Genomic DNA, 24,937 nt, shown 5'->3' on the forward strand with positions numbered 1-24,937 from the left:
CTTATGGCGAAGAGAAAATAGCTGTTTTTAGGATTATCTGGCTAGTTTCTCTTCGCTGTAAGGACATAACCATGAGAGGGCTAATAAGGTCCTTTCGGATAAGAACGTGACCATAATGTCCTTATGGCGAAGAGAAAATAGCTGTTTTTAGCATTATCTGGCTAGTTTCTCTTCGCTGTAAGGACATAACCATGAGAGGGCTAATAAGGTCCTTTCGGATAAGAACGTGACCATAATGTCCTTATGGCGAAGAGAAAATAGCTGTTTTTAGGATTATCTGGCTAGTTTCTCTTCGCCGTAAGGACATAACCATGAGAGGGATAATAAGGTCCTTTCTGATAAGAACGTGACCATAATGTCCTTATGGCGAAGAGAAAATAGCTGTTTTTAGGATTATCTGGCTAGTTTCTCTTCGCCGTAAGGACATAACCATGAGAGGGCTAATAAGGTCCTTTCTGATAAGAACGTGACCATAATGTCCTTATGGCGAAGAGAAAATAGCTGTTTTTAGGATTATCTGGCTAGTTTCTTTTCGCCGTAAGGACATAACCATGAGAGGGCTAATAAGGTCCTTTCTGATAAGAACGTGACCATAATGTCCTTATGGCGAAGAGAAAATAGCTGTTTTTAGCATTATCTGGCTAGTTTCTTTTCGCCGTAAGGACATAACCATGAGAGAACTAATAAGGTTCTTTTGGATAAGAACGTGCCCATAATGTCCTTATGGCGAAGAGAAAATATCTGTTTTTAGGATTATCTGGCTAGTTTCTCTTCGCTGTAAGGACATGACCATCAGAGGACTAAGAAATTCCTTTCTGATAAGGACCTGACCATAATGTCCTTATGGAGAAGAGAAAATAGCTGTTTTTAGTAGAGATGAGCACCTGAAATTTTTCGGGTTTTGTGTTTGTGTTTTGGGTTCGAACGCGTTTTGGCAAAACCTCACCGAATTTTTTTTGTCGGATTCGGGTGTGTTTTGGATTCGGGTGTTTTTTTCAAAAAACACTAAAAAACAGCTTAAATCATAGAATTTGGGGGTCATTTTGATCCCAAAGTATTATTAACCTCAAAAACCATAATTTACACTCATTTTCAGTCTATTCTGAATACCTCACACCTCACAATATTATTTTTAGTCCTAAAATTTGCACCGAGGTCGCTGTGTGAGTAAGATAAGCGACCCTAGTGGCCGACACAAACACCGGGCCCATCTAGGAGTGGCACTGCAGTGTCACGCAGGATGTCCCTTCCAAAAAACCCTCCCCAAACAGCACATGACGCAAAGAAAAAAAGAGGCGCAATGAGGTAGCTGTGTGAGTAAGATTAGCGACCCTAGTGGCCGACACAAACACCGGGCCCATCTAGGAGTGGCACTGCAGTGTCACGCAGGATGGCCCTTCCAAAAAACCCTCCCCAAACAGCACATGACGCAAAGAAAAAAAGAGGCGCAATGAGGTAGCTGTGTGAGTAAGATTAGCGACCCTAGTGGCCGACACAAACACCGGGCCCATCTAGGAGTGGCACTGCAGTGTCACGCAGGATGTCCCTTCCAAAAAACCCTCCCCAAACAGCACATGACGCAAAGAAAAAAAGAGGCGCAATGAGGTAGCTGTGTGAGTAAGATTAGCGACCCTAGTGGCCGACACAAACACCGGGCCCATCTAGGAGTGGCACTGCAGTGTCACGCAGGATGTCCCTTCCAAAAAACCCTCCCCAAACAGCACATGACGCAAAGAAAAAAAGAGGCGCAATGAGGTAGCTGACTGTGTGAGTAAGGTTAGCGACCCTAGTGGCCGACACAAACACCGGGCCCATTTAGGAGTGGCACTGCAGTGTCACGCAGGATGTCCCTTCCAAAAAACCCTCCCCAATCAGCACATGATGCAAAGAAAAAGAAAAGAAAAAAGAGGTGCAAGATGGAATTGTCCTTGGGCCCTCCCACCCACCCTTATGTTGTATAAACAAAACAGGACATGCACACTTTAACCAACCCATCATTTCAGTGACAGGGTCTGCCACACGACTGTGACTGATATGACGGGTTGGTTTGGACCCCCCCAAAAAAGAAGCAATTAATCTCTCCTTGCACAAACTGGCTCTACAGAGGCAAGATGTCCACCTCATCATCACCCTCCGATATATCACCGTGTACATCCCCCTCCTCACAGATTATCAATTCGTCCCCACTGGAATCCACCATCTCAGCTCCCTGTGTACTTTGTGGAGGCAATTGCTGCTGGTCAATGTCTCCGCGGAGGAATTGATTATAATTCATTTTAATGAACATCATCTTCTCCACATTTTCTGGATGTAACCTCGTACGCCGATTGCTGACAAGGTGAGCGGCGGCACTAAACACTCTTTCGGAGTACACACTTGTGGGAGGGCAACTTAGGTAGAATAAAGCCAGTTTGTGCAAGGGCCTCCAAATTGCCTCTTTTTCCTGCCAGTATAAGTACGGACTGTGTGACGTGCCTACTTGGATGCGGTCACTCATATAATCCTCCACCATTCTATCAATGTTGAGAGAATCATATGCAGTGACAGTAGACGACATGTCCGTAATCGTTGTCAGGTCCTTCAGTCCGGACCAGATGTCAGCATCAGCAGTCGCTCCAGACTGCCCTGCATCACCGCCAGCGGGTGGGCTCGGAATTCTGAGCCTTTTCCTCGCACCCCCAGTTGCGGGAGAATGTGAAGGAGGAGATGTTGACAGGTCGCGTTCCGCTTGACTTGACAATTTTGTCACCAGCAGGTCTTTCAACCCCAGCAGACTTGTGTCTGCCGGAAAGAGAGATCCAAGGTAGGCTTTAAATCTAGGATCGAGCACGGTGGCCAAAATGTAGTGCTCTGATTTCAACAGATTGACCACCCGTGAATCCTTGTTAAGCGAATTAAGGGCTCCATCCACAAGTCCCACATGCCTAGCGGAATCGCTCCGTGTTAGCTCCTCCTTCAATGTCTCCAGCTTCTTCTGCAAAAGCCTGATGAGGGGAATGACCTGACTCAGGCTGGCAGTGTCTGAACTGACTTCACGTGTGGCAAGTTCAAAGGGCATCAGAACCTTGCACAACGTTGAAATCATTCTCCACTGCGCTTGAGACAGGTGCATTCCACCTACTATATCGTGCTCAATTGTATAGGCTTGAATGGCCTTTTGCTGCTCCTCCAACCTCTGAAGCATATAGAGGGTTGAATTCCACCTCGTTACCACTTCTTGCTTCAGATGATGGCAGGGCAGGTTCAGTAGTTTTTGGTGGTGCTCCAGTCTTCTGTACGTGGTGCCTGTACGCCGAAAGTGTCCCGCAATTCTTCTGGCCACCGACAGCATCTCTTGCACGCCCCTGTCGTTTTTTAAAAAATTCTGCACCACCAAATTCAAGGTATGTGCAAAACATGGGACGTGCTGGAATTTGCCCATATTTAATGCACACACAATATTGCTGGCGTTGTCCGATGCCACAAATCCACAGGAGAGTCCAATTGGGGTAAGCCATTCCGCGATGATCTTCCTCAGTTGCCGTAAGAGGTTTTCAGCTGTGTGCGTATTCTGGAAAGCGGTGATACAAAGCGTAGCCTGCCTAGGAAAGAGTTGGCGTTTGCGAGATGCTGCTACTGGTGCCGCCGCTGCTGTTCTTGCGGCGGGAGTCCATACATCTACCCAGTGGGCTGTCACAGTCATATAGTCCTGACCCTGCCCTGCTCCACTTGTCCACATGTCCGTGGTTAAGTGGACATTGGGTACAACTGCATTTTTTAGGACACTGGTGAGTCTTTTTCTGACGTCCGTGTACATTCTCGGTATCGCCTGCCTAGAGAAGTGGAACCTAGATGGTATTTGGTAACGGGGGCACACTGCCTCAATAAATTGTCTAGTTCCCTGTGAACTAACGGCGGATACCGGACGCACGTCTAACACCAACATAGTTGTCAAGGCCTCAGTTATCCGCTTTGCAGTAGGATGACTGCTGTGATATTTCATCTTCCTCGCAAAGGACTGTTGAACAGTCAATTGCTTACTGGAAGTAGTACAAGTGGGCTTACGACTTCCCCTCTGGGATGACCATCGACTCCCAGCGGCAACAACAGCAGCGCCAGCAGCAGTAGGCGTTACACGCAAGGATGCATCGGAGGAATCCCAGGCAGGAGAGGACTCGTCAGAATTGCCAGTGACATGGCCTGCAGGACTATTGGCATTCCTGGGGAAGGAGGAAATTGACACTGAGGGAGTTGGTGGGGTGGTTTGCGTGAGCTTGGTTACAAGAGGAAGGGATTTACTGGTCAGTGGACTGCTTCCGCTGTCACCCAAAGTTTTTGAACTTGTCACTGACTTATTATGAATGCGCTGCAGGTGACGTATAAGGGAGGATGTTCCGAGGTGGTTAACGTCCTTACCCCTACTTATTACAGCTTGACAAAGGGAACACACGGCTTGACACCTGTTGTCCGCATTTCTGGTGAAATACCTCCACACCGAAGAGCTGATTTTTTTGGTATTTTCACCTGGCATGTCAACGGCCATATTCCTCCCACGGACAACAGGTGTCTCCCCGGGTGCCTGACTTAAACAAACCACCTCACCATCAGAATCCTCCTGGTCAATTTCCTCCCCAGCGCCAGCAACACCCATATCCTCCTCATCCTGGTGTACTTCAACACTGACATCTTCAATCTGACTATCAGGAACTGGACTGCGGGTGCTCCTTCCAGCACTTGCAGGGGGCGTGCAAATGGTGGAAGGCGCATGCTCTTCACGTCCAGTGTTGGGAAGGTCAGGCATCGCAACCGACACAATTGGACTCTCCTTGTGGATTTGGGATTTCGAAGAATGCACAGTTCTTTGCTGTGCTGCTTTTGCCAGCTTGAGTCTTTTCATTTTTCTAGCGAGAGGCTGAGTGCTTCCATCCTCATGTGAAGCTGAACCACTAGCCATGAACATAGGCCAGGGCCTCAGCCGTTCCTTGCCACTCCGTGTCGTAAATGGCATATTGGCAAGTTTACGCTTCTCCTCCGACAATTTTATTTTAGGTTTTGGAGTCCTTTTTTTTCTGATATTTGGTGTTTTGGATTTGACATGCTCTGTACTATGACATTGGGCATCGGCCTTGGCAGACGACGTTGCTGGCATTTCATCGTCTCGGCCATGACTAGTGGCAGCAGCTTCAGCACGAGGTGGAAGTGGATCTTGATCTTTCCCTAATTTTGGAACCTCAACATTTTTGTTCTCCATATTTTAATAGGCACAACTAAAAGGAACCTCAGGTAAACAATGGAGATGGATACTAGTATACAATTATGGACTGCCTGCCGAGTGCAGACACAGAGGTAGCCACAGCCGTGAACTACCGTACTGTACTGTGTCTGCTGCTAATATAGACTGGTTGATAAAGAGATAGTATACTCGTAACTAGTATGTATGTATAAAGAAAGAAAGAAAAACCACGGTTAGGTGGTATATACAATTATGGATGGGCTGCCGAGTGCCGACACAGAGGTAGCCACAGCCGTGAACTACCGCACTGTACTGTGTCTGCTGCTAATATATAGACTGGTTGATAAAGAGATAGTATACTCGTAACTAGTATGTATGTATAAAGAAAGAAAAAAAAACCACGGTTAGGTGGTATATACAATTATGGACGGGCTGCCGAGTGCCGACACAGAGGTAGCCACAGCCGTGAACTACCGCACTGTACTGTGTCTGCTGCTAATATATAGACTGGTTGATAAAGAGATAGTATACTCGTAACTAGTATGTATGTATAAAGAAAGAAAGAAAAACCACGGTTAGGTGGTATATACAATTATGGACGGGCTGCCTAGTGCCGACACAGAGGTAGCCACAGCCGTGAACTACCGCACTGTACTGTGTCTGCTGCTAATATAGACTGGTTGATAAAGAGATAGTATACTCGTAACTAGTATGTATGTATAAAGAAAGAAAAAAAAACCACGGTTAGGTGGTATATACAATTATGGATGGGCTGCCGAGTGCCGACACAGAGGTAGCCACAGCCGTGAACTACCGCACTGTACTGTGTCTGCTGCTAATATAGACTGGTTGATAAAGAGATAGTATACTCGTAACTAGTATGTATGTATAAAGAAAGAAAAAAAAAACCACGGTTAGGTGGTATATACAATTATGGACGGGCTGCCGAGTGCCGACACAGAGGTAGCCACAGCCGTGAACTACCGCACTGTACTGTGTCTGCTGCTAATATAGACTGGTTGATAAAGAGATAGTATACTCGTAACTAGTATGACTATAAAGAAAGAAAAAAAAACCACGGTTAGGTGGTATATACAATTATGGACGGGCTGCCGAGTGCCGACACAGAGGTAGCCACAGCCGTGAACTACCGCACTGTACTGTGTCTGCTGCTAATATAGACTGGTTGATAAAGAGATAGTATACTACTAATATTATATATACTGGTGGTCAGGTCACTGGTCACTAGTCACACTGGCAGTGGCACTCCTGCAGCAAAAGTGTGCACTGTTTAATTTTAATATAATATTATGTACTCCTGGCTCCTGCTATAACCTATAACTGGCACTGCAGTGCTCCCCAGTCTCCCCCACAATTATAAGCTGTGTGAGCTGAGCACAGTCAGATATATATATACATTGATGCAGCACACTGGGCTGAGCAGTGCACACAGATATGGTATGTGACTGAGTCACTGTGTGTATCGTTTTTTTCAGGCAGAGAACGGATATATTAAATAAAACAAACAACTGCACTGTCTGGTGGTCACTGTGGTCAGTCACTAAACTCTGCACTCTCTTCTACAGTATCACAGCCTCAGGTCAATCTCTCTCTCTCTCTCTCAACCCTAATCTAAATGGAGAGGACGCCAGCCACGTCCTCTCCCTATCAATCTCAATGCACGTGTGAAAATGGCGGCGACGCGCGGCTCCTTATATAGAATCCGAGTCTCGCGAGAATCCGACAGCGTCATGATGACGTTCGGGCGCGCTCGGGTTAACCGAGCAAGGCGGGAGGATCCGAGTCTGCTCGGACCCGTGAAAAAAACATGAAGTTCGTGCGGGTTCGGATTCAGAGAAACCGAACCCGCTCATCTCTAGTTTTTAGCCTTATCTGGCTAGTTTCTCTTCGCCGTAAGGACATAACCATGAGAGGGCTAATAAGGTCCTTTCGGATAAGAACGTGACCATAATGTCCTTATGGTGAAGAGAAAATAGCTGTTTTTAGGATTATCTGGCTAGTTTCTCTTCGCCGTAAGGACATAACCATGAGAGGGCTAATAAGGTCCTTTCGGATAAGAACGTGACCATAATGTCCCGATGGCGAAGAGAAAATAGCTGTTTTTAGCATTATCTGGCTAGTTTCTCTTCGCCGTAAGGACATAACCATGAGAGGGCTAATAAGGTCCTTTCGGATAAGAACGTGACCATAATGTCCTTATGGCGAAGAGAAAATAGCTGTTTTTAGCCTTATCTGGCTAGTTTATCTTCGCCGTAAGGACATAACCATGAGAGGGCTAATAAGGTCCTTTCGGATAAGAACGTGACCATAATGTCCTTATGGCGAAGAGAAAATAGCTGTTTTTAGGATTATCTGGCTAGTTTATCTTCGCCGTAAGGACATAACCATGAGAGGGCTAATAAGGTCCTTTCGGATAAGAACGTGACCATAAAGTCCCGATGGCGAAGAGAAAATAGCTGTTTTTAGGATTATCTGGCTAGTTTCTCTTCGCCGTTTGGACATAACCATGAGAGGGATAATAAGGTCCTTTCGAATAAGAACGTGACCATAATGTCCTTATGGCGAAGAGAAAATAGCGTTTTTTAGGATTATCTGGCTAGTTTCTCTTCACCGTAAGGACATAACCATGTGAGGACTAAGAAATTCCTTTCTTATAAGGACCTGACCGCAATGTCCTTATGGCGAAGAGAAAATAGCTGTTTTTAGAATTATCTGGCTAGTTTCTCTTCGCTGTAAGGACATAACCATGAGAGGGCTAATAAGGTCCTTTCGGATAAGAACGTGACCATAATGTCCTTATGGTGAAGAGAAAATAGCTGGTTTTAGGATTATCTGGCTAGTTTCTCTTCGCCGTAAGGACATAACCAGGGCCGGCGCCACCATTAGGCAGCTTTAGGCAGCTGCCTATGGGCGCCGGCCACTAGAGGGCGGCATGCTCCAGTTAAATAAATTTTTTGTAAAGAATACATTTTGCTAGCCTGGGAGCGGCAGCGGCGAGGGTCCGTCCATCACTAACCTCACCACCTGCAGTCTATTGGTCTCTTCGAGTCCCGCCCCCAGTGCTGACATGCCGTGCTCTTCAATGAATTGTTCCTGTGTGGCGCCCGCCCCCTAGCCTGAGGAGGAGAGTCAGACACTTCCCGCTACTGAGAACACATTAGCATTGGGACGCGGTACATCCTCCGTGCGCACTCCATGCCAGAAGTTCCCTGTCCCTCCTCCGGCTGTTGCTGCAGTGGCTGATCTTGACGGGTGGAGCAGAGCTTCTCCTAGCCACCGAGCAGACGTCACACCAGCCGCAGTTACTCTACCACAAGTGATCTAGAGCTAGGCACATAACCCCTGCAGATGACATCTGCTGCCCATGCTCATCACAGCCCACTGCATAGTGTGAGATGACGCTAGGTGAGCACTACTGGGTGCACTGTTTGTGTGTGTGAGAGATTAGGTGACAGTGGGTGACAACTGTATGGGTGACAGTGGGTGACCGCAGTGTATGGGTGACAGTGGGTGACTGCAGTGTATGGGTGACAGTGGGTGACTGCAGTGTATGGGTGACAGTGGGTGACTGCAGTGTATGGGTGACAGTGGGTGACAGCAGTGTATGGGTGACAGTGGGTGACAACTGTATGGGTGACAGTGGGTGAAAGCAGTGTATGGGTGACAGTGGGTGACTACTGTGTATGGGTGACAGTGGGTGACTGCAGTGTATGGGTGACAGTGGGTGACTGCAGTGTATGGGTGACAGTGGGTGAAAGCAGTGTATGGGTGACAGTGGGTGAAAGCAGTGTATGGGTGACAGTGGGTGAAAGCAGTGTATGGGTGACAGTGGGTGACAGCAATGTATGGGTGACAATGGGTGAAAGCAGTGTATGGGTGACAGTGGGTGACTGCAGTGTATGGGTGACAGTGGGTGACTGCAGTGTATGGGTGACAGTGGGTGACTGCAGTGTATGGGTGACAGTGGGTGACAGCAGTGTATGGGTGACAGTGGGTGACAACTGTATGGGTGACAGTGGGTGAAAGCAGTGTATGGGTGACAGTGGGTGACTACTGTGTATGGGTGACAGTGGGTGACTGCAGTGTATGGGTGACAGTGGGTGACTGCAGTGTATGGGTGACAGTGGGTGAAAGCAGTGTATGGGTGACAGTGGGTGAAAGCAGTGTATGGGTGACAGTGGGTGAAAGCAGTGTATGGGTGACAGTGGGTGACAGCAATGTATGGGTGACAATGGGTGAAAGCAGTGTATGGGTGACAGTGGGTGACAGCAGTGTATGGGTGACAGTGGGTGACTGCTGTGTATGGGTGACAGTGGGTGACTGCTGTGTATGGGTGACAGTGGGTGACTGCAGAGTATGGGTGACAGTGGGTGACTGCTGTGTATGGGTGACAGTGGGTGACTGCTGTGTATGGGTGACAGTGGGTGACTGCAGTGTATGGGTGACAGAGGGTGAGTGTGGCAGTGGGTGACAGCTGTGTATGGGTGACATTGGGTGACTGCAGTGTATGGGTGACAGTGGGTGAGTGTTTTTGACAGTGGGTGACAGCTGTGTATGGGTGACATTGGGTGACTGCTGTGTATGGGTGACTGCTGTGTATGGGTGACATTGGGTGACTGCAGTGTATGGGTGACAGTGGATGATTGCTGTGTATGGGTGACATTGGGTGACTGCAGTGTATACGTGACAGTGGGTGAGTGTTTGTGACAGCTGTGTATGGGTGACAGTGGGTGACTGCAGTGTATGGGTGACAGTGGGTGACAGCAGTGTATGGGTGACAGTGGGTGACAGCAGTGTATGGGTGACAGTGGGTGACTGCAGTGTATGGGTGACAGTGGGTGACAGCAGTGTATGGGTGACAGTGGGTGACAGCAGTGTATGGGTGACAGTGGGTGACTGCTGTGTATGGGTGACAGTGGGTGACTGCAGAGTATGGGTGACAGTGGGTGACTGCTGTGTATGGGTGACAGTGGGTGACTGCAGTGTATGGGTGACAGAGGGTGAGTGTGGCAGTGGGTGACAGATGTGTATGGGTGACATTGGGTGACTGCAGTGTATGGGTGACAGTGGGTGAGTGTTTTTGACAGTGGGTGACAGCTGTGTATGGGTGACATTGGGTGACTGCAGTGTATGGGTGACTGCTGTGTATGGGTGACATTGGGTGACTGCAGTGTATGGGTGACAGTGGATGATTGCTGTGTATGGGTGACATTGGGTGACTGCAGTGTATACGTGACAGTGGGTGAGTGTTTGTGACAGCTGTGTATGGGTGACAGTGGGTGACTGCAGTGTATGGGTGACAGTGGGTGACAGCAGTGTATGGGTGACAGTGGGTGAAAGCAGTGTATGGGTGACAGTGGGTGAAAGCAGTGTATGGGTGACAGTGGGGGACTGCAGAGTATGGGTGACAGTGGGTGACTGCTGTGTATGGGTGACAGTGGGTGACTGCAAAGTATGGGTGACAGTGGGTGACTGCAGAGTATGGGTGACAGTGGGTGACTGCTGTGTATGGGTGACAGTGGGTGACTGCTGTGTATGGGTAACATTGGGTGACTGCGGTGTATAGGTGACAGTGGGTGACTGCAGTGTATGGGTGACAGAGGGTGAGTGTGGCAGTGGGTGACAGCTGTGTTTGGGTGACAGTGGGTGACTGCTGTGTATGGGTGACAGTGGGTGACTGCTGTGTATGGGTGACAGTGGGTGACTGCTGTGTATGGGTGACATTGGGTGACTGCAGTGTATACGTGACAGTGGGTGAGTGTTTGTGATAGCTGTGTATGGGTGACAGTGGGTGACTGCAGTGTATGGGTGACAGTGGGTGACTGCAGTGTATGGGTGACAGTGGATGACTGCTGTGTATGGGTGACATTGGGTGACTGCAGTGTATACGTGACAGTGGGTGAGTGTTTGTGACAGCTGTGTATGGGTGACAGTGGGTGACTGCAGTGTATGGGTGACAGTGGGTGACAGCAGTGTATGGGTGACAGAGGGTGAAAGCAGTGTATGGGTGACAGTGGGTGACAGCAGTGTATGGGTGACAGTGGGTGACTGCTGTGTATGGGTGACAGTGGGTGACTGCTGTGTATGGGTGACAGTGGGTGACTGCAGAGTATGGGTGACAGTGGGTGACTGCTGTGTATGGGTGACAGTGGGTGACTGCTGTGTATGGGTGACAGTGGGTGACTGCAGTGTATGGGTGACAGAGGGTGAGTGTGGCAGTGGGTGACAGCTGTGTATGGGTGACATTGGGTGACTGCAGTGTATGGGTGACAGTGGGTGAGTGTTTTTGACAGTGGGTGACAGCTGTGTATGGGTGACATTGGGTGACTGCTGTGTATGGGTGACTGCTGTGTATGGGTGACATTGGGTGACTGCAGTGTATGGGTGACAGTGGATGATTGCTGTGTATGGGTGACATTGGGTGACTGCAGTGTATACGTGACAGTGGGTGAGTGTTTGTGACAGCTGTGTATGGGTGACAGTGGGTGACTGCAGTGTATGGGTGACAGTGGGTGACAGCAGTGTATGGGTGACAGTGGGTGAAAGCAGTGTATGGGTGACAGTGGGTGAAAGCAGTGTATGGGTGACAGTGGGGGACTGCAGAGTATGGGTGACAGTGGGTGACTGCTGTGTATGGGTGACAGTGGGTGACTGCAGAGTATGGGTGACAGTGGGTGACTGCAGAGTATGGGTGACAGTGGGTGACTGCTGTGTATGGGTGACAGTGGGTGACTGCTGTGTATGGGTAACATTGGGTGACTGCGGTGTATAGGTGACAGTGGGTGACTGCAGTGTATGGGTGACAGAGGGTGAGTGTGGCAGTGGGTGACAGCTGTGTTTGGGTGACAGTGGGTGACTGCTGTGTATGGGTGACAGTGGGTGACTGCTGTGTATGGGTGACAGTGGGTGACTGCTGTGTATGGGTGACATTGGGTGACTGCAGTGTATACGTGACAGTGGGTGAGTGTTTGTGATAGCTGTGTATGGGTGACAGTGGGTGACTGCAGTGTATGGGTGACAGTGGGTGACTGCAGTGTATGGGTGACAGTGGATGACTGCTGTGTATGGGTGACATTGGGTGACTGCAGTGTATACGTGACAGTGGGTGAGTGTTTGTGACAGCTGTGTATGGGTGACAGTGGGTGACTGCAGTGTATGGGTGACAGCAGTGTATGGGTGACAGAGGGTGAAAGCAGTGTATGGGTGACAGTGGGTGACTGCTGTGTATGGGTGACAGTGGGTGACTGCTGTGTATGGGTGACAGTGGGTGACTGCAGAGTATGGGTGACAGTGGGTGACTGCAGAGTATGGGTGACAGTGGGTGACTGCTGTGTATGGGTGACATTGGGTGACTGCTGTGTATGGGTGACAGTGGGTGACTGCAGTGTATGGGTGACAGAGGGTGAGTGTGGCAGTGGGTGACAGCTGTGTATGGGTGACAGCTGTGTATGGATGACATTGGGTGACTGCTGTGTATGGGTGACTGCTGTGTATGGGTGACATTGGGTGAATGCAGTGTATACGTGACAGTGGGTGAGTGTTTGTGACAGCTGTGTATGGGTGACAGTGGGTGACTGCAGTGTATGGGTGACAGTGGGTGACTGCAGTGTATGGGTGACAGTGGGTGACTGCTGTGTATGGGTGACTGCTGTGTATGGGTGACATTGGGTGACTGCTGTGTATGGGTGACAGTGGGTGACTGCAGTGTATGGGTGACAGAAGGTGAGTGTGGCAGTGAGTGACAGCTGTGTATGGGTGACATTGGGTAACTGCAGTGTATGGGTGACAGTGGGTGAGTGTTTGTGACAGTGGGTGACAGCTGTGTATGGATGACATTGGGTGACTGCTGTGTATGGGTGACTGCTGTGTATGGGTGACATTGGGTGAATGCAGTGTATACGTCACAGTGGGTGAGTGTTTGTGACAGCTGTGTATGGGTGACAGTGGGTGACTGCAGTGTATGGGTGACAGTGGGTGACTGCAGTGTATGGGTGACAGTGGATGACTGCTGTGTATGGGTGACATTGGGTGACTGCAGTGTATACGTGACAGTGGGTGAGTGTTTGTGACAGCTGTGTATGGGTGACAGTGGGTGACTGCAGTGTATGGGTGACAGTGGGTGACTGCAGTGTATGGGTGACAGTGGGTGACTGCAGTGTATGGGTGACATTAGGTGACTGCAGTGTATACGTGACAGTGGGAGAGTGTTTGTGACAGCTGTGTATGGGTGACAGTGGGTGACTGCAGTGTATGTGTGACAGTGGGTGACTGCAGTGTATGTGTGACAGTGGGTGACTGCAGTGTATGGGTGACAGTGGGTGACTGCTGTGTATGGGTGACACTGAGTGACTGCAGTGTATGGGTGACAGTGGGTGACTGCAGTGTATATGTGACAGTGGGTGACTGCAGTGTATGTGTGACAGTGGGTGACTGCAGTGTATGGGTGACAGTGGGTGACTGCAGTGTATGTGTGACAGTGGGTGACTGCAGTGTATGGGTGACAGTGGGTGACTGCTGTGTATGGGTGACACTGAGTGACTGCAGTGTATGGGTGACAGTGGGTGACTGCAGTGTATATGTGACAGTGGGTGACTGCAGTGTATGTGTGACAGTGGGTGACTGCAGTGTATGGGTGACAGTGGGTGACTGCAGTGTATGCGTGACAGTGGGTGACTGCTGTGTATGGGTGGCAGTGGTTGACTGCTGTGTGCGAGTGTGTGTGGCAGTGGGTGACAGTGGGACGGGATACCGACGGTCGCTATACCGACGCCAGCATCCCGAACAAGGACACCATCCCGGCGTCAACATACCGATGCCGTATGGGATGCCAGCGTCACAATACTGACAACTGACAGCCGGCATCCTGAACGTCCTGATAGCGGTACGCACTGGCTTTAGGTTTAGGAGGTTAAGTTTAGGGTGAAGAAGGGGTTTTAGGGTTAGGGGAAAGCACAGGGAAGGTTAGGGTTATGGACCGGTCTGGAAGGGTTAGGGTTAGGCAGCGGGGAAAGGAGGGTTAGGGTTAGGCAGTGGGGAAGGGAGGGTTAGGGATAGGCAGCGGGGAAGGGAGGGTTAGGGTTAGGCAGCAGGGAAGGGAGTGTTAGGGTTAGGCAGCGGGGAAGGGAGGATTAGGGTTAGGCAGCGGGGAAGGGAGGGTTAGGGTTAGGCAGCGGGGAAGGGAGGGTTAGGGTAGGGAGGGTTAGGGTTAGGCAGCGGGGAAGGGAGGGTTAGGGTTAGGCAGCGGGGAAGGGAGGGTTAGGGTTAGGCACCAAGCAGGAAGGGTTAGGGTTAGGCACCACCAGTGTGTATATATTTTTATACAATTGCACAACAGAGGGATCTGCTGATTTATGCTTCAACGCCGAACAGAAAATAATAATAAATAAAAGAGGAGGAAAGGAGGGTGGGGGTGGGGGGGAGTTATCTGAAATCTTGCCCAGGGTGCCAATAAACCTTGCACCGGCCCTGGACATAACCATGAGAGGGCTAATAAGGTCCTTTCGGATAAGAACGTGACCATAATGTCCTTATGGCGAAGAGAAAATAGCTGTTTTTAGCATTATCTGGCTAGTTTCTCTTCGCTGTAAGGACATAACCATGAGAGGGCTAATAAGGTCCTTTCGGATAAGAACGTGACCATAATGTCCTTATGGCGAAGAGAAAATAGCTTTTTTTTAGCATTATCTGGCTAGTTTCTCTTCACCGTAAGGACATAACCATGAGAGGGCTAATAAGGTCCTTTCGGATAAGAACGTGACCATAATGTCCCGATGGTGAAGAGAAAATTGCTGTTTTTAGGATTATCTGGCAAGTTTCTCTTCGCCGTAAGGACATAACCATGAGAGGGCTAATAAGGTCCTTTCGGATAAGAACGTGACCATAATGTCCTTATGGTGAAGAGAAAATAGCTGTTTTTAGGATTATCTGGCTAGTTTCTCTTCGCCGTAAGGACATAACCATGAGAGGGCTAATAAGGTCCTTTCGGATAAGAACGTGACCATAGTGTCCTTATGGCGAAGAGAAAATAGCTGTTTTTAGGATTATCTGGCTAGTTTCTCTTCACCGTAAGGACACAACCATCAGAGGACTAAGAAATTCCTTTCTGATAAGGACCTGACCGCAATGTCCTTATGGTGAAGAGAAAATAGCTGTTTTTAGGATTATCTGGCTAGTTTCTCTTCACCGTAAGGACATAACCATGTGAGGACTAAGAAATTCCTTTCTGATAAGGACCTGACCGCAATGTCCTTATGGCGAAGAGAAAATAGCTGTTTTTAGCATTATCTGGCTAGTTTCTCTTCGCCGTAATGACATAACCATGAGAGGGCTAATAAGGTCCTTTCGGATAAGAACGTGACCATAATGTCCTTATGGTGAAGAGAAAATAGCTGGTTTTAGGATTATCTGGCTAGTTTCTCTTCGCCGTAAGGACATAACCATGAGAGGGCTAATAAGGTCCTTTCGGATAAGAACGTGACCATAATGTCCTTATGGTGAAGAGAAAATAGCTGTTTTTAGGATTATCTGGCTAGTTTCTCTTCGCCGTTTGGACATAACCATGAGAGGGCTAATAAGGTCCTTTCGGATAAGAACGTGACCATAATGTCCTGATGGCGAAGAGAAAATAGCTGTTTTTAGGATTATCTGGCTAGTTTCTCTTCGCCGTTTGGACATAACCTTGAGAGGGCTAATAAGGTCCTTTCGGATAAGAACGTGCCCATAATGTCCTTATGGCAAAAAGAAAATAGCTGTTTTTAGGATTATCTGGCTAGTTTCTTTTAGCCGTAAGGACATAACCATGAGAGGGCTAATAAAGTCCTTTCTGATAAGAACGTGACCATAATGTCCTTATGGCGAAGAGAAAATAGCTGTTTTTAGCATTATCTGGCTAGTTTCTCTTCGCCGTAAGGACATAACCATGAGAGGGCTAATAAGGTCCTTTCGAATAAGAATGTGACCATAATGTCCTTATGGTGAAGAGAAAATAGCTGTTTTTAGGATTATCTGGCTAGTTTCTCTTCACCGTAAGGACACAACCATCAGAGGACTAAGAAATTCCTTTCTGATAAGGACCTGACCGCAATGTCCTTATGGCGAAGAGAAAATAGCTGTTTTTAGCATTATCTGGCTAGTTTCTCTTCGCCGTAAGGACATAACCATGAGAGGGCTAATAAGGTCCTTTCGGATAAGAACGTGACCATAATGTCCTTATGGCGGAGAGAAAATAACTGTTTTTAGGATTATCTGGCTAGTTTCTCTTCGCCGTAAGGACATGACCATCAGAGGACTAAGAAATTCCTTTCTGATAAGGACCTGACCGCAATGTCCTTATGGTGAAGAGAAAATAGCTGTTTTTAGGATTATCTGGCTAGTTTCTCTTCGACGTAAGGACATAACCATGAGAGGGATAATAAGGTCCTTGTTAGGCGCCGGGGTCCGCTTGTCTGCGCGGCCCGGCGCCTAGCAACTAGAGGCGCCGTGCGCGTACAGCCGCCGGCTCCCTAGCAACGCTAGACGCCGGGCGCGCTGAGCTGCACGGACCCTAGCAACGGAGACGCCACTGGCGGACCGCGTTCCCCGTTGCTATGCTTTAGGAAATTAAGATATTCACCTGCTCTCTGGCCGTGCAGCAAGGCAGCTGCACGGCATTTATTCTAATCAGCCTTTAGCAGCTGATTGGAGGACTCCTTGTTAAATACACTCCCAGGGCTTCTCACAGACGCCGGTAATAGCTTCCTGCTTGCTGCCTTTGTTTGCTGAGAGTCTGTTTCCAGTCCTGCTGTATCCGGTCATTCCAGTCCTCAGAAGTCCGGTATTCGGGAGTTGTCATCTCATCCCTAGAGGTCGTTTGGTTCCCTGGAGTCCGGACTGATCACCGTTTTATATCCAGTGGTGTTCGTGAGTTGCGGCTCTGCCGTGTGTTGCGGCTCAGCCACTTTACCTTTTATATTTTGTGTTTGGAGCATTTGCGAAGGGTTCCGCTTCCACAAGTCCTCTCTGGTACTCGGCGGTGCCGGGTAGGAGAATTGGACAAGTGGATATTTTGGTTGTCCTTTCCCCTGGCGGTTTCTCCGCACATATTATAGTTTTGAGTTTGCTTAGCCCCTGGCCTGGTTGTTTAGTTAGAGGGCCTCTTGTTATCACCCTGTCTCGGGTTTCCCTTTGTCTCTCATTAAGACCGGGGGTAATCGAAGTTGGGCAGACATAATCCGCCCTTCAAACGCGGCTGCCAAGGGCTCAAGAAATCATAGTCTCGCAGGGGATTTCTGACATCACGGGTGAGACAACAGAGTTAGGGCGCCAGGGGCTATTTTCCTGTCCTGCTCCCTTCCCCTCCTTGCCATAAGATCTCCTCTGACCAGAGTGCTGGAATCATAACATTATTACCGGCCATACCAAAACTTAAAATTAAACGGGGTTTAATTTTTTCTCATTCAGTTTTGTGAGAGTTTATCGGCCTCATGAATCCAACAGGTTTAGGGCCAAATCCTGGTCAGCTCTTAGTCAGCCAGATTCAAGAACTTACTCAGATGGTTCAGGATCTTTCTCTTCGGGTGAAGTCGCAGGAAGATCTTTTGCGAGCTTCCCCAAGGGTAGTCCCTGAACCAAAGATGCATTTGCCTGACCGTTTTTCTGGTGATAGAAAAGAGTTTTTTAATTTTAAAGAATCCTGTAAGCTTTATTTTCGTTTAAGACCGACTTCCTCGGGTACTGAATCTCAGCGGGTCGGGATTATTATTTCTTTGCTCCTGGGGGATCCTCAGACCTGGGCATTTGGTTTAAGAGCAGAGGATCCGGCATTGTTGTCAGTTGACGCTTTTTTTGAGTCTTTAGGGCTCTTGTATGATGACCCTGATAGAGAGGCGTTCGCTGAAAGTCAGTTGCGCGCTCTCAGACAGGGTAGAAATCCTGCGGAGGTTTATTGTACGGAGTTTCGCCGTTGGTCAATCGACTGTGGCTGGAATGACCCAGCCCTGCGCAGTCAGTTTCGCCTCGGCTTATCAGAGTCTATAAAAGACAGTCTCCTTCAGTACCCCGCTCCTGAGACTCTCGATAAACTCATGGAGCTTTCTATTAAGATTGATCGTCGTCTCAGAGAGCGGAGGGCTGAAAAAGGAGCACCTGTAAGGTCAAGTCCGTGTGTATATTCTATTCCTGAAGACGTAGAGGAGCCCATGCAGATGGGTCTCTCCCGGCTGTCTTCTGAAGAAAGAGCCAGAAGGCAAAATTCTGGTCTTTGTCTGTACTGTGGGGGTAAGGGACATTTTGCTCGTAATTGTCCGAACAAGTCGGGAAACGCTTTGACCAGGTGAATTGTGAGGGGGTTCACCTAGGTCTGCAGCTTATCTCCTCGAATAACTCCCTTTTAGTCCCAGTTAAAGTTTCCTTTGGCAGCCTCAGTTCTTTGGTGTCGGCTTTTGTTGACAGTGGAGCTGCAGGAAACTTTATGGATTTAACTTGGGCTAAGGCCTTAGGCATTCCTCAGTTACCTTTGGGTAGGTGTGTCACCATGCATGGCTTAGATGGGAGTCCGCTGTCTAATGGGATTATTTCTCTCCATACACCCCCTGTACTACTTACAGTAGGCGCTCTACATTCCGAGAAAATCGAGTTCTTTCTTACACATTGCCCAGCAGTTCCAGTTGTTCTGGGTCACCCTTGGCTGGCCTTTCATAATCCCACCATTGATTGGCGGTCGGGGGAGATTTCACAATGGGGTACTTTTTGTGATAAGGAATGTATCACGTTTCCAGTCAGAGTAGCAGCTATCATTCCAGAACTCATTCCGGTGGAATACCAGGAGTTTGCTGATGTTTTCTCCAAAGGCAATGCGGACATTCTGCCTCCCCATCGGCCTTATGATTGTGCTATTGAGTTAATTCCTGGTGCCGCATTGCCAAAGGGAAGATTATATGCATTATCCGGGCCAGAAACTGCGGCTATGCATGATTATGTAAAGGAGAGCCTTGAGAAAGGATTTATTAGACCATCAAAATCTCCTTTAAGTGCAGGCTTCTTCTTTGTGGAGAAAAAGGATGGCTCGCTTAGACCTTGCATTGATTTTAGAGCCCTGAATAAGATCTCAGTTAAAAACACCTATCCTTTGCCGTTGATTTCTGTACTCTTTGATCAGTTACGTTCTGCTGTGATTTTTTCTAAAATTGACCTTAGAGGAGCGTACAACCTCATCCGAATTAAATCTGGAGATGAGTGGAAAACGGCCTTCAGTACTCAGTCGGGTCACTACGAATACCTGGTGATGCCGTTCGGCCTGTCCAATGCTCCGGCAGTTTTTCAAGACCTCATTAACGATGTGCTCCGTGACTTCCTAGGGAAATTCGTGGTCGTTTACTTAGACGACATCCTGATTTTTCTGAATCAATGGAACAACATGTTACCCAGGTGCGTCTGTTTCTTCAAAAGTTACGCGAGAATCATTTATATGCCAAGCTGGAGAAGTGTGAGTTTCATGTCACGGAAGTATCTTTTTTAGGGTACATAATTTCCCCTCAGGGATTTTCCATGGAGCCAAAGAAACTCCAGGCCATCCTTAGTTGGGCGCAACCCACCAATTTAAAAGCAATTCAGCGCTTTTTAGGGTTTGCGAATTATTATAGGAGGTTCATTCATTCTTTTTCTGACCTGGTTGCTCCCATTGTAGCTCTGACAAAGAAAGGAGTGGATCCTACCAACTGGTCGCGTGAAGCTGAGTTGTCCTTCCGGGCCTTGAAACAAGCCTTTGTCTCGGCTCCAGTCCTCAGACATCCTAATCCGGAATTGCCCTTTGTGGTGGAGGTTGATGCCTCGGAGGTTGGAGTGGGGGCTATCCTTTCTCAAAAGGATCCGGAGTCTCTGGAGTTACATCCTTGTGCCTTTATGTCCAGGAAATTCTCCTCCGCTGAATCCAACTATGACGTTGGTAATCGGGAGTTACTGGCGGTAAAGTGGGCTTTCGAGGAGTGGAGGCATTGGCTGGAGGGAGCAAAACATACTATTTCGGTATTGACTGACCATAAGAACCTGCAATACATTGAATCGGCTAAGCGGCTTAATGCCCGGCAGGCACGTTGGGCATTATTTTTTACGCGTTTCAAATTTATAATCACTTTCAGGCCTGGTTCCAAGAATACTAAGGCTGATGCCCTGTCACGTAGCTTTCTTCCGGTTCACAATAACAATCCTGTTACCCCCATACTTCCATCTTCGGTCATCTGGGCGGGCCTCACACAATATTTATTTACCCAGTTAAAACAGCTTCAACACCAAGCTCCTAGAATTACTCCTGCTGGTCGTCTTTACGTCCCTGAGTTTTTGAGAGCTACTGTTTTAACGGAATTCCATGATAACAAAGTTTCAGGGCATCCAGGAGTCTCTAAGACATTGGAGTTAGTCTCTCGCTCAGTATGGTGGCCTGGTCTTTCTAAAGACGTCAAGGAATTTGTTTATTCATGTCAGGTTTCTGCACAGCATAAGGTTCCCCGTTCCTTGCCCATCGGGCAACTTATGCCCTTAAATGTTCCTCTCAGGCCGTGGTCTCATATTTCCATGGATTTTGTGGTTGACCTTCCCCTTTCAGCCGGATTCCGAGTCATATGGGTGGTAGTGGACCGTTTTAGTAAAATGGCTCATTTTATTGCTCTTCCCCGATTGCCTTCTGCCCAAGGGTTGGCAGTTTTGTTTCTCCGCCATGTATTCAGGCTTCATGGGTTGCCTACTGATATTGTTTCTGATCGGGGTCCACAATTCATCGCACAATTCTGGAAATGTTTTTGTGCCTCATTGAAGATGAAATTGTCGTTAACATCCGGTTACCACCCACAATCCAACGGGCAAACCGAACGAGTTAACCAATCATTGAAACAATATTTGCGCTTGTATTCAGCCAAACTCCAGAATGATTGGTCCGAGTTTCTTCCGTTGGCTGAATTTGCTTACAATAATTCTTGTCATTCCTCCACTAAAGAGTCTCCATTCTTTTCAGTTTTTGGTTTTCACCCCAGAGCTAATTCTTTTTTTCATCATTCCTCAGTCTCCTCGCTAACCTTAACCTCCCATCTCAGAGCCATTTGGAAAAAAATGCACCTTGCTCTCAGAAAAGCGGCCTTTCGAGAGAAGAAATTTTCTGACAGGCTCCGACGTCCTTGCACTTTTAAGGTGGGAGATAGGGTATGGTTGTCGACTCGCAACATCAGGCTTCGACAATCCTCGGCTAGACTGGGACCCAAATTTATTGGGCCATTTCTTATTATTAAAAGAGTCAACCCAGTTGCCTTTCGGTTACGTTTACCAAGATCTCTCAGGATTGGAAATACGTTTCATTGTTCCCTGTTGAAACAATACGTTTCTTCCAGTAGATTTCCTCGGAAGATCTCTCAGGGTAGATCTCCAGTGGATGCACAGGGACAACAGGAGTTCTTGGTAGAGAAGGTTCTCGATGCCAAATTGTCCCGGGGTCGGCTGTATTTTCTAGTTCACTGGAAAGGCTATGGTCCGGAGGAAAGGTCTTGGGTCCTGGATAAGGATCTTCATGCCCCGAGGCTCAAGAGGGCATTTTTTCGGGAATTTCCTCAGAAACCTGGCTTTAGAGGTTCCTTGACCCCTCCTCAAAGGGGGGGGTACTGTTAGGCGCCGGGGTCCGCTTGTCTGCGCGGCCCGGCGCCTAGCAACTAGAGATGCCGTGCGCGTACAGCCGCCGGCTCCCTAGCAACGCTAGACACCGGGCGCGCTGAGCCGCATGGACCCTAGCAACGGGGACGCCACTGGCGGACTGCGTTCCCCGTTGCTAGGCTTTAGGAAATTAAGATATTCACCTGCTCTCTGGCCGTGCAGCAAGGCAGCTGCACGGCATTTATTCTAATCAGCCTTTAGCAGCTGATTGGAGGACTCCTTGTTAAATACACTCCCAGGGCTTCTCACAGACGCCGGTAATAGCTTCCTGCTTGCTGCCTTTGTTTGCTGAGAGTCTGTTTCCAGTCCTGCTGTATCCGGTCATTCCAGTCCTCAGAAGTCCGGTATTCGGGAGTTGTCATCTCATCCCTAGAGGTCGTTTGTTTCCCTGGAGTCCGGACTGATCACCGTTTTATATCCAGTGGTGTTCGTGAGTTGCGGCTCTGCCGTGTGTTGCGGCTCAGCCGCTTTACCTTTTATATTGTGTGTTTGGAGCATTTGCGGAGGGTTCCGCCTCCACAAGTCCTCTCTGGTACTCGGCGGTGCCGGGTAGGAGAATTGGACAAGTGGATATTTTGGTTGTCCTTTTCCCTGGCGGTTTCTCCGCACATATTATAGTTTTGAGTTTGCTTAGCCCCTGGCCTGGTTGTTTAGTTAGAGGGCCTCTTGTTATCACCCTGTCTCGGGTTTCCCTTTGTCTCTCATTAAGACCGGGGGGCATCGAAGTTGGGCAGACATAATTCGCCCTTCAAACGCGGCTGCCAAGGGCTCAAGAAATCATAGTCTCGCAGGGGATTTCTGACAACACGGGTGAGACAACAGAGTTAGGGCGCCAGGGGCTATTTTCCTGTCCTGCTCCCTTCCCCAGCATTCCGTTCCAGTGCTCCGGTCCTTGCCATAAGATCTCCTCTGACCAGAGTGCTGGAATCATAACAGTCCTTTCGGATAAGAACGTGACCATAATGTCCTTATGGCGAAGAGAAAATTGCTGTTTTTAGGATTATCTGGCTAGTTTCTCTTCGCTGTAAGGATATGACCATCAGAGGGCTAATAAGGTCCTTTCGGATAAGAACGTGACCATAATGTCCCGATGGCGAAGAGAAAATAGCTGTTTTTAGGATTATCTGGCTAGTTTCTCTTCACCGTAAGAACATAACCATGAGAGGGCTAATAAGGTCCTTTCGTATAAGAACGTGACCTTAATGTCCTTATGGCGAAGAGAAAATAGCTGTTTTTAGGATTATCTGGCTAGTTTCTCTTCGCCGTAAGGACATGACCATAAGAGGACTAAGAAATTCCTTTCTGATAAGGAACTGACCGCAATGTCCTTATGGTGAAGAGAAAATAGCTGGATTTAGGATTATCTGGCTAGTTTCTCTTCGCCGTAAGGACATAACCATGAGAGGGCTAATAAGGTCCTTTCGGATAAGAACGTGACCATAATGTCCTGATGGCAAAGAGAAAATAGCTGTTTTTAGGATTATCTGGCTAGTTTATCTTCGCCGTAAGGACATAACCATGAGAGGGCTAATAAGGTCCTTTCGGATAAGAACGTGACCATAATGTCCTTATGGCGAAGAGAAAATAGCTGTTTTTAGGATTATCTGGCTAGTTTCTCTTCGCCGTAAGGACATGACCATCAGAGGGCTAATAAGGTCCTTTCTGATAAGAACGTGACCATAATGTCCCGATGGCGAAGAGAAAATAGCTGTTTTTAGGATTATCTGGCTAGTTTCTCTTCACCGTAAGAACATAACCATGAGAGGGCTAATAAGGTCCTTTCGGATAAGAACGTGACCTTAATGTCCTTATGGTGTAGAGAAAATAGCTGTTTTTAGGATTATCTGGCTAGTTTCTCTTCGCCGTAAGGACATAACCATGAGAGGGCTAATAAGGTCCTTTCGGATAAGAACGTGACCATAACGTCCTTATGGCGAAGAGAAAATAGCTGTTTTTAGGATTATCTGGCTAGTTTCTCTTCGCCGTAAGGACATGACCATAAGAGGACTAAGAAATTCCTTTCTGATAAGGAACTGACCGCAATGTCCTTATGGTGAAGAGAAAATAGCTGGATTTAGGATTATCTGGCTAGTTTCTCTTCGCCGTAAGGACATAACCATGAGAGGGCTAATAAGGTTCTTTCGGATAAGAACGTGACCATAATGTCCCGATGGCAAAGAGAAAATAGCTGTTTTTAGGATTATCTGGCTAGTTTATCTTCGCCGTAAGGACATAACCATGAGAGGGATAAAAAGGTACTTTCGGATAAGAACGTGACCATAATGTCCTTATGGCGAAGAGAAAATAGCTGTTTTTAGGATTATCTGGCTAGTTTCTCTTCGCCGTAAGGACATAACCATGAGAGGGCTAATAAGGTCCTTTCGGATAAGAACGTGACCTTAATGTCCTTATGGTGTAGAGAAAATAGCTGTTTTTAGGATTATCTGGCTAGTTTCTCTTCGCCGTAAGGACATAACCATGAGAGGGATAAAAAGGTCCTTTCGGATAAGAACGTGACCATAATGTCCTTATGGCGAAGAGAAAATAGCTGTTTTTAGGATTATCTGGCTAGTTTCTCTTCGCCGTAAGGACATAACCATGAGAGGGCTAAAAAGGTCCTTTCGGATAAGAACGTGACCATAATGTCCTGATGGCGAAGAGAAAATAGCTGTTTTTAGCATTATCTGGCTAGTTTCTCTTCGCCGTAAGGACATAACCATGAGAGGGATAATAAGTTCCTTTTGGGTAAGAACGTGACCATAAAGTCCTTATCGCGAAGAGAAAATAGCTGTTTTTAGGATTATCTGGCTAGTTTCTCTTCACCATAAGGACATAACCATGAGAGGGCTAAGAAATTCCTTTCTGATAAGGACCTGACCGCAATGTCCTTATGGTGAAGAGAAAATAGCTGTTTTTAGCATTATCTGGCTAGTTTCTCTTCGCCGTAAGGACATAACCATGAGAGGGGTAATAAGGTCCTTTCTGATAAAGACCTGACCACAATGTCCTTATGGCGAAGAGAAAATAGCTGTTTTT

This window comes from Pseudophryne corroboree, chromosome 8 (genome assembly GCF_028390025.1).
Source record: "Pseudophryne corroboree isolate aPseCor3 chromosome 8, aPseCor3.hap2, whole genome shotgun sequence".
Taxonomy (NCBI): Eukaryota; Metazoa; Chordata; class Amphibia; order Anura; family Myobatrachidae; genus Pseudophryne; species Pseudophryne corroboree.